Below are 14,404 nucleotides of genomic sequence, written 5' to 3' on the forward strand. Positions count from 1 at the left end.
CCAGTCGTTCATGCATCTGATCTTGCATCTCTCGTTGCAATTGTTCCAACCTTTCCAGCCTTTGATCCATTGCTTTTGTTTGGCGACGAGTACCGTAGTGATATTTGATTAGATTTTCGTTGGTTTCCAGGGTAACTGTCATAATTTAATTTTATTAGGGTCATTTTATGAAACTTATTGCATATGATGTAATGCAAATGTATGAGATGAATGAAAAAAGAGGCATTGATTCGAATTCAATTTCATTAGAAAACTCAACTAGAAAGCAAATTTCTTTACATAAAATAGATTACATATACGGCTTCGCCTTTATACCCAAAGCCTTAACCTTCCTAAGAAGCCAAGCTAAATCTCAACCTCGGCTTGATTCTGACTCATATTTTAAACTCAATACATCGGCCTGAACTGCTAACGTTTGCAGATGATCAGCTACTTCCCGCACTTGAGTCACAGCTTCGCCCATAACGTAATCTCTATCTATAATCTGACTTTGAGAATGATGGAATTGTTCTTGCCACTGATCATTACTCCTCTCAAGAAGCTCCCTTCGCAGCTCAGAATTGTGCAATGCGTCCTCAAGCTCCCCTATCTTTCCTTTCAGTTCTTCGATCTTATTTAAGCTTTCTCTTAATTCGATCATGGAGTTGCGACTACGATACGAGTGAAGTGTCTTTTCTAGCTCTGCCACCTTAGCCTTGAATCCCGCTTTCTCATTTTGGCACTCTAACAAAGTTCTTTCCAAAGCGTTCTCTCGAGCTCGAGCGTCCTGAAATTTCTTTTCCCACTGATCGGCCCTAGTCTTTTCCTCATTGATCTCTTGTCGCCACTGTTCCGATGTTTTACCCAAACCAGTAGTTCTTATTGACAAACGCAGCTTCTTGTAATCTGTTTTTAGACTATCCAAATCCTCTTCAGCCTTGTTCTTTCCCTTCCTTAATTTTTCAGCTTCTAGCTTGTGGATATCGATGTCTAATCCTAAATGCATCTTTTCTTCTTCTAGCTGTTCTATCCTCTTTCCCAACTCAGAATTTCTTTTTTCAAAGTCCTGTTTGATGATCTCTAATTCTGACGGAGCTACTTGTAGATGCTCCTCTATAGACTGAACGCAATCTTCCCTCGGCCTAGGGATGTTGTCATTGACCCTTTTACTCCACCACCCATAATATTCGGGAGTTGCCATCGCTCTTACCGTAAATCTTTTCATTCAGTGAACTTGTTTCCAAGCGTTAGATATTTCTCGGGTTTTTCTCTTGTAGTTTTCATCCTTATAAGAAAACTCACATTGAGCCAGCCCTTGCATTACTGGTATGAACTGTCTCGATCTATATTGTCTTAATACAAGTAAAGGGGTATACCCGACAGCTCCCCAAATTCCAAGTAAAGGAACCCAGTCGAAATCTTCACATCGATATAGGATCTCGTCGGGTACCATCCAAGGAGCTTTCCATTCAATGTCATCCTCCTGAAGATTTTGGAGAATCAGCATCCACTTCTCTTCTGTGATGTCGTCTCGTCTTGGTGTAGCCACTTGTTCCTTTAATGGGGAATAGTTATCTGAGAAGACTCAATAGGAGACATTTTCCACCTTCCAAAAGTGACTATGGAACCACACCAATAATAGTTGTGCGCAGCCAATGAACCTTCCTTCCCCAACTCTTCGACATGCGCTTAGAGATCTGAAGGTTTCTGCTAAGATTGCCGGGACAGGTGTGACCCCTTTACTAAGCCGATCAAACAAATCAGAGACAGCCTCATCTATGTGTCCTAGAGCTTTAGGGAATATTACTAATCCATAGATACCCAGAGCAAAGACATCAACTCTTTTCTTCACATCAGGGTGTACTAATACTAAATCTCGCAAGCTTTTCCAGGGAACGTATTTACTATCACCTTTCTGTTGGATTCGGGCAGTGACCCACTGTTCGCTCATCCCTGTGATGTTCATCAATTTTTTTAGTAATGTCAGGACACTAGCAGCTCTAGAATAGGCCTTGTCAACTTGAATCTTTAGACACCGAAGCAAGGTCGTATATTCTTCCACAGTGGGCACTGAGTCCATTTTTCCAAAAGTGAAACAACTGTAAGCAGGATTCCAAAATTGGGCCAGGGCTCGGAATAAATGCTTGTCCACTTTGACACTGAGTAGGTAAGGCAAGTCACCGTAGTAACAGTAGAACATCTGCTTGGTCTCATCGTCCCATTGATCCCATATTTTCTTCATTTCTCGAAGATCATTTTGGATTACATTGATGCGGGTGAAGTCCCACAACTCTGACACGTACGCCTCTGCAAGGCTATCGCCTTTCTCTCTCCATATTGTCTCAGCCCACATTCGTACAGCTGCATTATCTTCTACTTTATCAAGAAATCTCTTTTCCATGATAAGCTTTCTATCTATACTGAACGTGAATCAACACCTCTTTTGGAATGAAAATGCCATGCAATCAAAAACAAAGCAAATCAGTATTAGGCATAGAGCTAGGGTTTAAAGTAAACGATAATAAATAAAGCATCTATTCGGTAAGCACTAGGGTTTGGCATAGCTCTATCTCGGTGGGTTCGTATGGCTCGCTACATGTGGTTTGGTTCTAAAGTAAGGGTACCTGAACCAGTAGATTCCTCGATCCTTACCCATTATAGGCTCATATGGACCGAGTTCAGTTCAGGGGAATACATTTCCCTATGGCCATGCGGAGATGAAAATCTCACGAAGACATGAGTACGGATGTATCCCGGAAGCGATTCACTATCCCATGCGAAGGTGAAAACCTCACGAAGGCATAGTTTCTCACTCCCACTTAGAAGGGTGTGACCCACGGTCATGCAATGCAATGCAGTAGTGTACCAAGCTTAAACTACCACAGCAATTAAATCATAATGATAAAACCAAAATCAAGACGAATGAAATGCAATGAAAGGATCGTAAATTTAAACAAAATCTTTATTTTTTGACGAAAAGAAAAAAAGTAATCAACTTGTGGCTTGACTCCCGTGTTTTGTCCCCAGTGGAGTCGCCAAGCTGTTGACACCATTTTTTGTGTTAAAACGGGGTCGACTTGGATTTTAAAAATGAAAACGAAAATGGGAGTCGCTACCAATCTTTTTTGATAAGGTGTGATCGGGTCACCTCGAAATGTGGTTGTTTTTAGTAAAAAATTTAATTTTTATTTTTAAAACAACGATTTTGGTCTACGAAATTTAGAAAATGGGTTCAGGAGTCGGTTACGCACGAGGAAAGATTAGCACCCTCGATGCGCCCAAAATTGGTACCTAGTTGATTAATTAGTGTCTTAGTGTTGAAAATTGAAAATTTTGAAGAGTTTTAAAAATACGATCCTTAAAAGAAACTTTGATAACCTAAATTTATATATAAGATTCTCTTGTTTCGAAGGAATATCACATCCAGCACGTTAGGACACAATACTCTAAACCATCGAAACCAAAATCACCTTATAGTTTAATGAAATCATACTTTGAAGTTTTAAGAGGATATTTGGCTATTTAGTCAAACGAGAAATCGAAACCCAGCACGTTAGGGCATGTTTTCTCGATTTTCCAAACGCAAAATATTGCCTTATTTAGAAAATCTTAAAAGGATACTTGGCTATTTGGTCGAACGAGAAATCGAAACCTAGCACGTTAGGGCACGTTTCCTCGATTTTCCAAACGCGAAATATTTTCTTATTTAGAAAATCTTAAAAGGATACTTGGCTATTTGGTCGAATGAGAAATCGAAACCCAGCACGTTAGGGCACGTTTCCTCGATTTTCCAAACGCGAAATATTGCCTTATTTAGAAAAACCTTCTTTTTGATCTTTGGTATTAATATACATGACAAGACAATAACGAATACAACAAGGTAAGCATAGTAATGTGAGCAACAACAATATAATAGGCAAAATGAAATGATGAGGCGATTACATAAACAAAGCAAACGAATAAATAAACAGAACTAACAATTTAGAAAGTAAAAGTGTACATGAATGAATAAACAAACACCAAATAACAATGATAATAAATGAAACAAAGATAATTATGTAAAAGATATGTATGCATGTAAAATTTTAAGTTATGGAAATAAGAAATGCACATAATTATAGAGTATAAAAATGTGTATAAATATATATATTAAATAAAAAAATCTGTAAGTATTATAAACTAAAAATGTAAGTATATTCATATGTACATTATAAAAGGTATATAGGTATACTTATTTTTTTAGATTATAAAGTATTCACAAAAGAGGAATGTATGTATATACATATGTAGGAATTTAAAATCATAAAACACATGTGTACGTATAAATATATAACATAAAATATGTGCGTATGTGTATTATAAAAAGTGTGTATATACATGTATATAGGAGAAAGAGAAAAAAAACATATAGATTATAGCATATAAAATATAAGTATGTATATATTGATTGTAAAAATATGTACGTATTAAGAAAACATGCATGTACATGTATATGACAAAATCTGAATTTTTTTAATATATATATACATATAAAAGTAAATAACATTAATAAAATATTAAATAAAACTGGTTTTTAAATATGCATATTTATATATATAAAATAAAAATAAAAAAGGTTTAAAAAGGCCGAGGATCGAATTGGAATCAGGCCAATGATTTGGGACAAAATTCGCAAATAAAAGGTTCAAGGACTGAAACGAAGCACGCGCACAGTGCGAAGGACTGATCGGGCAATATGCCCAAGTCCTGAAGCGCAGCGTTCATACGCGGACTATATTGAAGCATGTGGCAAATTTGCGAGCCAAAATTAAAGAAATAAACGGAACCCGATTGCATAACACCGAAAGGGGAAGGGACTAAATGGGAAAATAGCCCCTCCAAGCCGAAACACGCGAGTCTTGGCCACTGGGTCAGGTCGATTTCGGGTTATGGCGAAACGGCACCGTTTTATATCTGCTATAAATAGCAAAAAAGGAGAAAATAAAGAAAATAAAAAAAACATTTCCAGCTTTATTCTTTTTAGAAAAACAGAGAGCAGTTTGGTTCTCTCTCAGCCTTCAACTTCGGTCAACAGGGCCACCGCCTGCGCCGCTGTAACTCCGATGTAAGCTATGGTCGGAGCGACGCAAAGATCGGGTCCTTTACCGATTTAAAGGCCACTTGAAGGCCGAAGCTTCTGGGATCGAAAGCCAAAAGAAGAGAAACCCCATGGCCTCCCTTCGGTCCTGATTTCACCGGCCAAGACGGTTTCAGCGATGGACCTTGCGTGCGGCCCTAGGTAAGTTTCTTCCCTTCCCTTTTTTTGCTTTTGATTTTTTATTATAGTTTTTAAAACAAATTTGCAAAAGAGAAAAAATAAAAACAAAACAAGATAAAACAGATGAATAAGAGAAAACGAAGAAGAAATAGCAAGGATTCAACCTTTTAAAATTTCTATTCAGCTTTTTTATTTCTGATGTAGGTAAAAAATATAAGGTTTCGATCAAGGCCTTTTATAGCTGATTTCCCTAACTCCTTTTTCTATATTTTTGTTTTCATTAGCTATATTTCCTGCATGCTTCTGTGGTTGCATTCAATTTTCTCTGCAGGTGTCAGACGAGGCCAACGGCGGTGGTAGAGGCATGCGCGATGAGACGAAGCGGCGCGCGTGGGCAGAGGCGGCCAACGGCGCCCTAGGGTTTCTCTTCTTCTGCTGAAAACATTTGTTTATGGGCTAGGGTTGTATTGGGCTGGCATCATTGGGTTTTGGGTCTATTTTTTTGTAAAATGGACTGTGACTGTTTTATTTAATTTGGTTTGTATTGGGCCCCGGGTAAAATTTGGGCTCTACAGGGAACACCTCAAACAAAGTCGTCAAGTTACTCCGCAGTTTTTTTGGGTTTTTGGGTGTCATAAATTTTTATTGATTCTTAGCTGTAGGTTTTCATTTTTTTGCTTTTTTTCTCTTTTGACACTATCTAACACCTTCTTGTTTCTTGTGTTAGTAGGATTTAAAAGTGTGCACAATTCTTCCTCGGTGCGACACAAATGAATTGGTGTCTCGTCACTTTTCGGACTCCTAGTGCAATTAAGATTCTTTGGTAGTTACGGCTCATACACTTTCTAATTGATTGATATAGACTCTACTAAAGAACTCACAAGACTGGATTCTACCTCTTTGAGAATTTCATTTTCCTTTTTGAGTGATTAACAGTGAGGTTTGTTAATTTTTTACTGTTGAGTGTTTGTTTTGCAAGTATTCCAAAAAAAAGATATCTAGAATTGGTCAAGTCGTTGATTTTTCAGATTCGAGGACGAATCTTTTTGAGGAAGGGGGAATGATACGAGTCACAAAGGCCCAACGAGCTCAAGAACGTAATGGGCTCAAATTACCACAAGGCCCAATAACGAGGTCAAAGGCCAGGCAAATGCGTATGAAACTAAATGGAACCAGACTTCATTAGCAAGGCCTTAGATGCTTATACAAAGGAAAAATAAAATCAAGATTTACTTTCTTATTTTCAAGAAAATCAAGAAACCGAATCTTGGTCCAATTTTGCTGTTTTGAGCGATTTCAAGAATCAAGAAAATCAAGATTTTAATTCTTAGAAATCTTGGTCCAAGAAACTGAATCTTGCAGCTAAGGCGTATTGGATCTCAGTTACGAGCATCAACGAACCAATTTCGGGAGGGAACGGATTACAAGCCCAAGTTCTTGAAGATACAACCCAATAAGATGTTCCAAGCCCAACCAAGAAGTTTAAATTAGACTTAGTTGAAAATCAGGCCAAATTGTCAAAGTGGCCCAATTTGTAAAATTTTAATTCTTTAAATACTTAGTTTTAACTTTTAGACTTTATGAATAAATTTCTATGTAAGAATTAAGACCAAAAGGCCCATTCAAAGGCCTTGGACGAAATTCCCTTCAAAGGCAACAATTAGGGTTTTTTTAGTTTTCCTAGTAGGGATAAGAAAGTAGTTAGGAGGCCTATATATATGGCTTGGCCAGCCACCCTTATGGAGTATATATTGAATTTAGATTTTTTTTGTGGAGTGAAAACTCTCTTTGAGTTTCTCCAAGAATTCTCTCTTGAGTTTTCTTTAGAAGTAGTTTTACCAATCTTTTTGATTGTGGGAGCCATCTTCAACCTTCTTCTTGCCGTGTTTTTACATTGAAGGGAAGATTAGAGCCATTTGAAGGGAGTTGTGAAATCTTTCTTGATTTCAAGGCTTATTAGGACTTTATCCATCTTTTTTGCTGTTTGTTTTTTTTTAATTATTTTTGTTTGTGTCGAATTGTTGATTAACTTGGTTTAATTGTTCTTTTTGCGTTTCCAGCCATTCCAAGCTTCAAGGATCTGTTTTGCAACATTCTTTGGCATCAAAAAACGTTCTTTATTCATCCTTTCTTGCCGCCCAAGTATCATTCTATTTCAATTTGGTTTTCTTGGTCTTTTAAGTTTAATTTTCTATTTTCTATTTTCGTTTCAGATCTAAGTGTCGATAGTTTTCGTAAGACTTTTCCCGTGACTTGACAACTTGATCTTGGTCCGCGCGTAACCCTCTATCACCATCGAATATGAAAAGGGATGCTGACAACCATCAAATATGAAAGGGTTAGTTTGGGCCATCGAATTTGAAAAGGAATGGTGACAATCATCGAATATGAAAAGGGATGCTAACGACCATCGAATCTGAAAAGGGACGGTGACAACCATCGAATAAGAAAAGGGACGGTGGCAACCATCGAATATGAAAAGGGATGATTTTGACCATCGTTTAGCACACTTTGTGTAAGCTTCGGTAAGGGTTTGATGAAATTCACATTGATATTAAGGAAAGGTATGAAGTATGTATATTCATAATTATGGAAAGTGTGAGTTCATATGAATTATGTTTATGAAATCTATCTTTTCATATGATGATATTGTTAAGTTATATGATTAAGCACTAATTTGTGTTGTTGGTGATGCTTAGGCTTATGCCAAGCTTGTGTTAGGTTGATTCATATTTATTTTTAAGCTTATATATTAAAATGGTAAGCATTGTTTATGATTTACAAACTTACTAAGCATTATATGCTTACTTTGTGTCTTTTTCAATATTTTATAGTTAATCAGAAGCTTGTTCAAGTTGGAAGATCGTCAGAGACATATCACACTATCTATCGGCTATATCGGTAGATTTTGATATTTTTAAGTCATGGTTATAAAGGCATGTATAGGTGTTTTGTGCTTGACAAAATAACCATTATGTTTGGCTTGTAAATGTGGTATTTTGGTTGATGAATTAGTTGTCATGTTGGCATGTATATATATGGTTTTATGTTTGATGATAATTTGGTATTTTGGTGCTTTTGTGGTTGATAATGGATTGGTTAAGTTGATGTATGGTTTAGTGACCATTTTGGTATATTTGAATATGACTTTGGCATGTGATCATGGTGGTAAATTTGGTAAGGAAATTAGATTAGAAATGTATGGTTGGTTAATGGCTAGATTATTCAATTGTCTAAACATGTTTGATTGTTGTGATTGAGGTGTCTTTTGGGTATATTGGTTGTAAGAACAAATACCATATTGATCTAGCTTGATTATGCATGTTTAGGTACATTTTGAATGCTTGATTATAGGTGGAAATGGCTTGTATGGATGAGCTTGTTTGGGTGAGAGAATTGGTTTGAAAGAGGCCTATTTCTTGTCCACACAGCCTAAGACACGGGCGTGTGTCTCAGTCATGTGTGACACAAGGCTATGCGACACGGCTGTGTGTCCCCTATATGTTTAGAAGGGTTGCAAGTCAGGCAGTTACACGACCTAGCACACGGCTTGGCACACGAGCATGTGAGGCCATTTCGAGAGTTACATGGCCTGACACACGGGCGTATGGCTTGGTCGTGTAACCCAAGTCAGAGAGTTACACGAGCACAGACACGGGCTGGGACACGGTCGTGTGTCCCTACTTTAAATGTCCACACGGCCTGAGACACGGGCGTGTGTCGCAGCCGTGTGAGTCACACGGCCGTGTGACCCCTACAGTGTGAAAATTCTATCTTTTTCTATAAAATTCTAAATGTTTTTGATTTAGTCCCGAGTCATTTCTAAAGTGTTTCTAGGGCCTCGAGGGCTCGAATAAGGGACATTATGTATGAGTTTTATTGATAATTGCTATAATATATGAAAATTTTGAAATTAAATGTTTTAAGCATTGATTTTTCGGTAATGCTCTGTAACCCTATTCCAGCGACGGATATGGGTTAGGGGTGTTACAATATCTATTAAATTCAAGCCGATTCATCAAATTATTAAGTATAACAACTTTCTAAAACTCTAAAAATCGATCAAAGTGGTACATAGGCTAGTTAAATCAAGCTCCTATGACCATAAATCCATAAAATTTACATGAAATTAGCTTAAAATCTTGATTTTTGATGGTCGAATGTTGAACCTTGGCTTTCTTTCTTTCTTTCATGAATTTGGTGGAAGAAAAAGATGAATATATCTTTTATCTTTCCATACACTTTCACTTATATATAGTTAAATTAAAGAATAGTTATTATTTAATCATTATTAATTAAGCTAATGGTGGTCATCATCATACTCCACTAACAAGATGAGAATCAATGGTTTAATAACTATTTTGGTCCTTTGAATAATTACTATCTATGTCCCAAGCTTTTTCTTAATTAAAATTCTATGGCGATTGGATTTTTATAATTTAGTCCTTGAGTTTTAATAAATTAATAAATTTCTTGATTAAATTACTTAACCGAACTTCAAAATATTTTCATAATAACTCTACAAATATTTTTTATTTAATATTTATGGACTCAGTTTACGGAGATGGGGTTTCGAAACTGTATTTTTGACACTACTGAATTTTGGGTCATTACATTATATGTATTCCATAAGTAGGACTTTGGGAACAATTTTGATTTTTTTTGGGGATACTCAATAAGTGACATCACGACATTGCATTTCTTACGTTGCAACATCACCAAACTACAAGTGACGTTGCGACTTCGTGCCTTATTTCAACCCTACATTATTTTAAGCCATTTTGGCCTTTACAAGCCCGTTTGGGGTCTGATCAACTCTGAATCTACTGTAAATGAATTTAAATTATCTTTAAAACTTTCAATTTTTCTAAAACATATTTTAACTATTTTATAAAAATGTTCAAAACTTTTAACTCTTACATAAATTCAAGATTTCTTACTCTTAGATGCTTCAGTGGCATCTTCCATCTGTATCGATCATTGGGACGGGTGAGGGGGTATTGCAAAAAGTGTTCATAAGCCAAAAACAGACTAGGCCAAAACAAAGCTTTATTAAGTCTAAATACGTTCAAATGGGATCAAATTGGGCCAAACTCCATGAAGATTAATATGGATTGTTTAAGCTCATTTTCTTCAAGAATGTAACTCCATTAAGGTTGTAGAGGATCATCCAAGCATTTCTCCCTTTAAGAAATTCATTCTTGAACCAAGATTTCCAAGAATTGGAATCTTGATTTCTTGAAACTTGAAATCTTCAAATTTGTTTGTGTTAGAACAAGATTTGTTTTCTTTATTTTCTTGAAACCAAGAATCAAAATTTTGATAATCTTGCTCAACGCCAAGGATGCGCAAATCCATCTAGACCTGTTCATGGGTTGAGCTACCCGCCCAGGCTCAAAATCTCTCTCGAAATTTAGGAAGGTTTGGATAAAAATATTAGCCCTGGAAAATGGGATTGGGCAAAAAAAATTAGACTCGTTTAAAATATGGGTCGAGATCAGGCTTGAACATTTAAGGCTCGAGCCCAACCATTTTTAAGTTTATAAGACGTTATATTATGTTATTTTTATATATTATGTAATTTATAACACATTAAAAAATAATTTTATACTAAATACATAATACTACTCTAATGTAAATATCAAATAATATTAAGATGATATATAAAAATTTCAATAAATAAAAATATATAAATTATTAAATATCAATTAAATTAATATACATATTTAAAATTAAATAATATGGGTGTGCTAAATAGACTTGGATTAATTTTTTGCATATACGGGTGGGTTTGGGAAAAGCTCTAGGCTCATATCTCAAGTCAAGCTGAACTTAGGCAAGCATAAAATATATTAATATCATACTTAGGCCGACTTGAACTATGAGCATCCAGACTAAGCCTCAAATTATGTAACTTTAGGCTTGTTAAATGAGCATGGTAGAAGTATAAGCCGTAATTCAGCTTATCATCCAATGGGATAGTGCATCATTCCATGAGGGCCACCAGGCTCCTTTGCTCTCGTATAAAAGACTCCATCACGCTGAGAAAGGGGCATGGCACAATTTAACCATACTCCACCTGATTCTATTGCTCTTTCATACAATCCTCAATTTCCAACCTCCATTAGTGCTTTCGGCACCACCACTATAAAGTCAACCACATTAACATTACCAACCCAACATTGCATTGACACTCTGTAAGAGAAAAAAAATGTAAAGAAAGTTGTTTGTATGAATACAAATGTGTAGTAAGAAATACAAACTTAAATTATTTACTTTTCACCTTGTTTAGAATTTTGTTGAAAGTTTGTACATGGCATTATAAATATTGTTGCGCATATACGTCTGTATTAATATATCCAAACAAACCCTAGCAATAATGATTAGGACATTGATGAAGCAAAGAAGCTTTAGTTTGAAAAGCGTGAAGTCTCTACATCTAACATTTGGTCCACATAAGGGAACATGTTAGATTTTGCAGGAGAAAGAAGGGTGTAGAGAGAGAGAGAGAGAGAGAGAGAGAGAGAGAGAGAGAGAGAAGTGGGAGGGGTCTCCAAAGACAGGTTTCATTCAAGCCACCTAATGGGAAAGAGAGAGATAGGGAACTACGAGATAGCGACCCCTCCCTTATGTGCCCACACCAGACAAATCAACGCTTGTCTACACTGCATCCTGACACGAGAGGAAAAGCTTTGTTAGCCCCACACCCTCCCATAACCATAACGAAAAAGATAAAAAGAAAAACCTTATTCATTACTACTTGTAGAGAATTAGGGTTTCTTAGGATGGTGACTCTTTGTTTTTGACTTATATCACTCTTCCATTGCATGTGGGCTCACATGTCATTTGCTTCCCACATCAATATTTGCCTAATATCATAATAAATAAATAAAATTGTATAAAATCCAAAATAAAAATAAAATAAAATAAAAAGCAATAAAAAATATTCTAAATATACTTTGAAAATTTTGTAAATTTCATATTTAGTTGTTAAACGATCATATTTTTTGAAAAATAGAAATAAAAAGAATTACAATGTGGACAAACAAGTAATCTGAATCGTATAAAAGAATGTATATATAGTTTATATTTTTATGCACACAAAGTCTATATATCTATACAAGTTAATGAATGAGAAATTTAATCTTTTCAAACCTTTTCAAATAAACATAGATATATGACATGTTTGGGGAGAAAATAAATTTCAAATATAGTGTGCATCTCTAAGAAAAAAAGGTCAAATATAGTGATATGCATACTTAAAAACTTTTCCTGGTATTGTTTTAATGAGATTTTCCTTAATGATGCAGGTGGGGTGAAAACATAAATTTTCAAGATCTTAGGACGTGGGTAGCAGAACAACTTTCCAAACAAACAAAAATTTAAGCCAAGGTAGCAAAGGTAGTATTTTGACAACTCAAACTGCCAATGCCACTCTCATATTGACCAGAAACTTGTGGCCTTCCTTGTCAGCCCTCACTCTCAGATCATTCATGCCCATTACCATTGCCATGGGTCACCTCTCATTTGTATATGCTTCTCTCCTCCATCCCTCTTTGTAGGCCCACCCTCTCCCTTTCTCTTAGCTACCTTCCCCTTCTCTCCCTCAATCATTTCAGCTCTCTCCCAAGAAATTAAAACCAGCCACTGCCCTCTCTTTGTTTCACTTCTTCATGGAGAAGAATGAAAGGGAACTCACGACTTTATGAACGTTGAATCCTTCTCTCAGCTTCCCTTTATCCGTCCTGCACCTATCAAGAAGGGGTTTTTTTCGTTTGTTCGGAAAAGAATTCAGTGGTGGTCACTCAGGCTCGGCTATCGCTAGGAACGAGTCCGACTCAGCAGGGAAAACGAAGATACAACCAAGGAGAACGAGAATGGAGAGAACAGCAGAAGGTTTGAGTGTCACTATTGTTGTAGAACTTCCCGACTTCCCAAGCTTTAGGCGGTCACCAAACGCTCACAAAAGGGAACGCCAACATGCGAAACGAGCTCATCTTCAGTCAACAATGGTGCAAAACTCTTTATCTGATGCTCAGATTTACGGGCTCGTTAACTACAGGCTAGCCTCAGTCCAACACAAGCTATGGCGAGTTACCCTTCGTGGAACAACAGTACTAGCAGTAGGTTTTATGGGAACCAAAGCTCTTTTCCTCAGCCACCCATCAATGGTAGCCCACTGGGGTTATGGAGAATCCCTGCTACGGTTCAAAGAAACTCATCTAATTTCTATCCCGACCTTTCATCATCATCATCGCAACCGTCTCCATTTTTTGTGGTGAAGAATTGAAGCCCTCGCAAGTTGTTGGTGGAGGTGGTTCAAGTTCCAGAGCCTGTACGTTTATAAATCAAATCCAAGAGTGCAGACCATGTGAGTTTGGATCTACATCTGTAATATTAATTTCTAATAATTTTTATTTAACCGAGAAGAGAAACAAACCATTGCAGTGCAAGATGAGATGGTTAAATATAACTCCTTGCTTCTACATCTTGGATTTTACTCTTTTTAGTGATTTCTTAGTAAATGTCATAAATCTCGAAGCCATGAGCTATCTGACAGAAACCTACTTCAATGGAAAAAAAAAAAAACAATTTCATCTGATCTTCTTTGGGTTGGTAAATTTTCTGTCATCCTTTATCTAAAGTCATGTTTACAGTTGCGATCGATGTCTTCCCTATTTCTGAAACTTTCTCACGAGTGGGAATATTGATTTCGAGGTGGCTATCAGTGAGAGGAACACATGAACAACACTGTAGCTACACACGTGTACATAAATATATACTCTATGCTGTCCGTCTGACAGGTGAAACGTTGTAGAAGAGAAGATCAACAGATTTAGGTGTGGTTTTCGTTCTGGTACAGCATAGAGAGAAAAAAGAGTAAACAGTTAAATTAGTGTTTTCTTTATTTTTTTTTTCCCTGACTATATTGCATGTAAAGATTATATTTTTTTCTTTCATGGCATTTCAGGTGTAGGACAGCATGGAATTGGTCGCCAATTTATTACTATGTCTTTTTTTGTTCTTGTAGATAGTATTTATCAGATATTTATGTGAAAGAAGAGAGATAGATTTTTTTTTTTGGGGGGGGGGGATATTTATTAATTGTTTGTCTTTCACATTAATGTTGTCGTCGCCATGATATTTGGGTGGACCTCTGTCATTAGA

General features: G+C 36.4%; 1 pseudogene; it reads left to right on the forward strand.

Moving 5' to 3' along the window:
• The first annotated feature begins 5,234 nt into the window (after positions 1-5,234).
• Positions 5,235-13,544, forward strand: LOC121217171 (zinc finger protein 8-like; annotated as a pseudogene).
• Positions 13,545-14,404: the final 860 nt, after the last annotated feature.

The sequence above is a fragment of the Gossypium hirsutum genome, chromosome D05 (assembly GCF_007990345.1).
Source record: "Gossypium hirsutum isolate 1008001.06 chromosome D05, Gossypium_hirsutum_v2.1, whole genome shotgun sequence".
In the NCBI taxonomy this organism is placed as follows: Eukaryota; Viridiplantae; Streptophyta; class Magnoliopsida; order Malvales; family Malvaceae; genus Gossypium; species Gossypium hirsutum.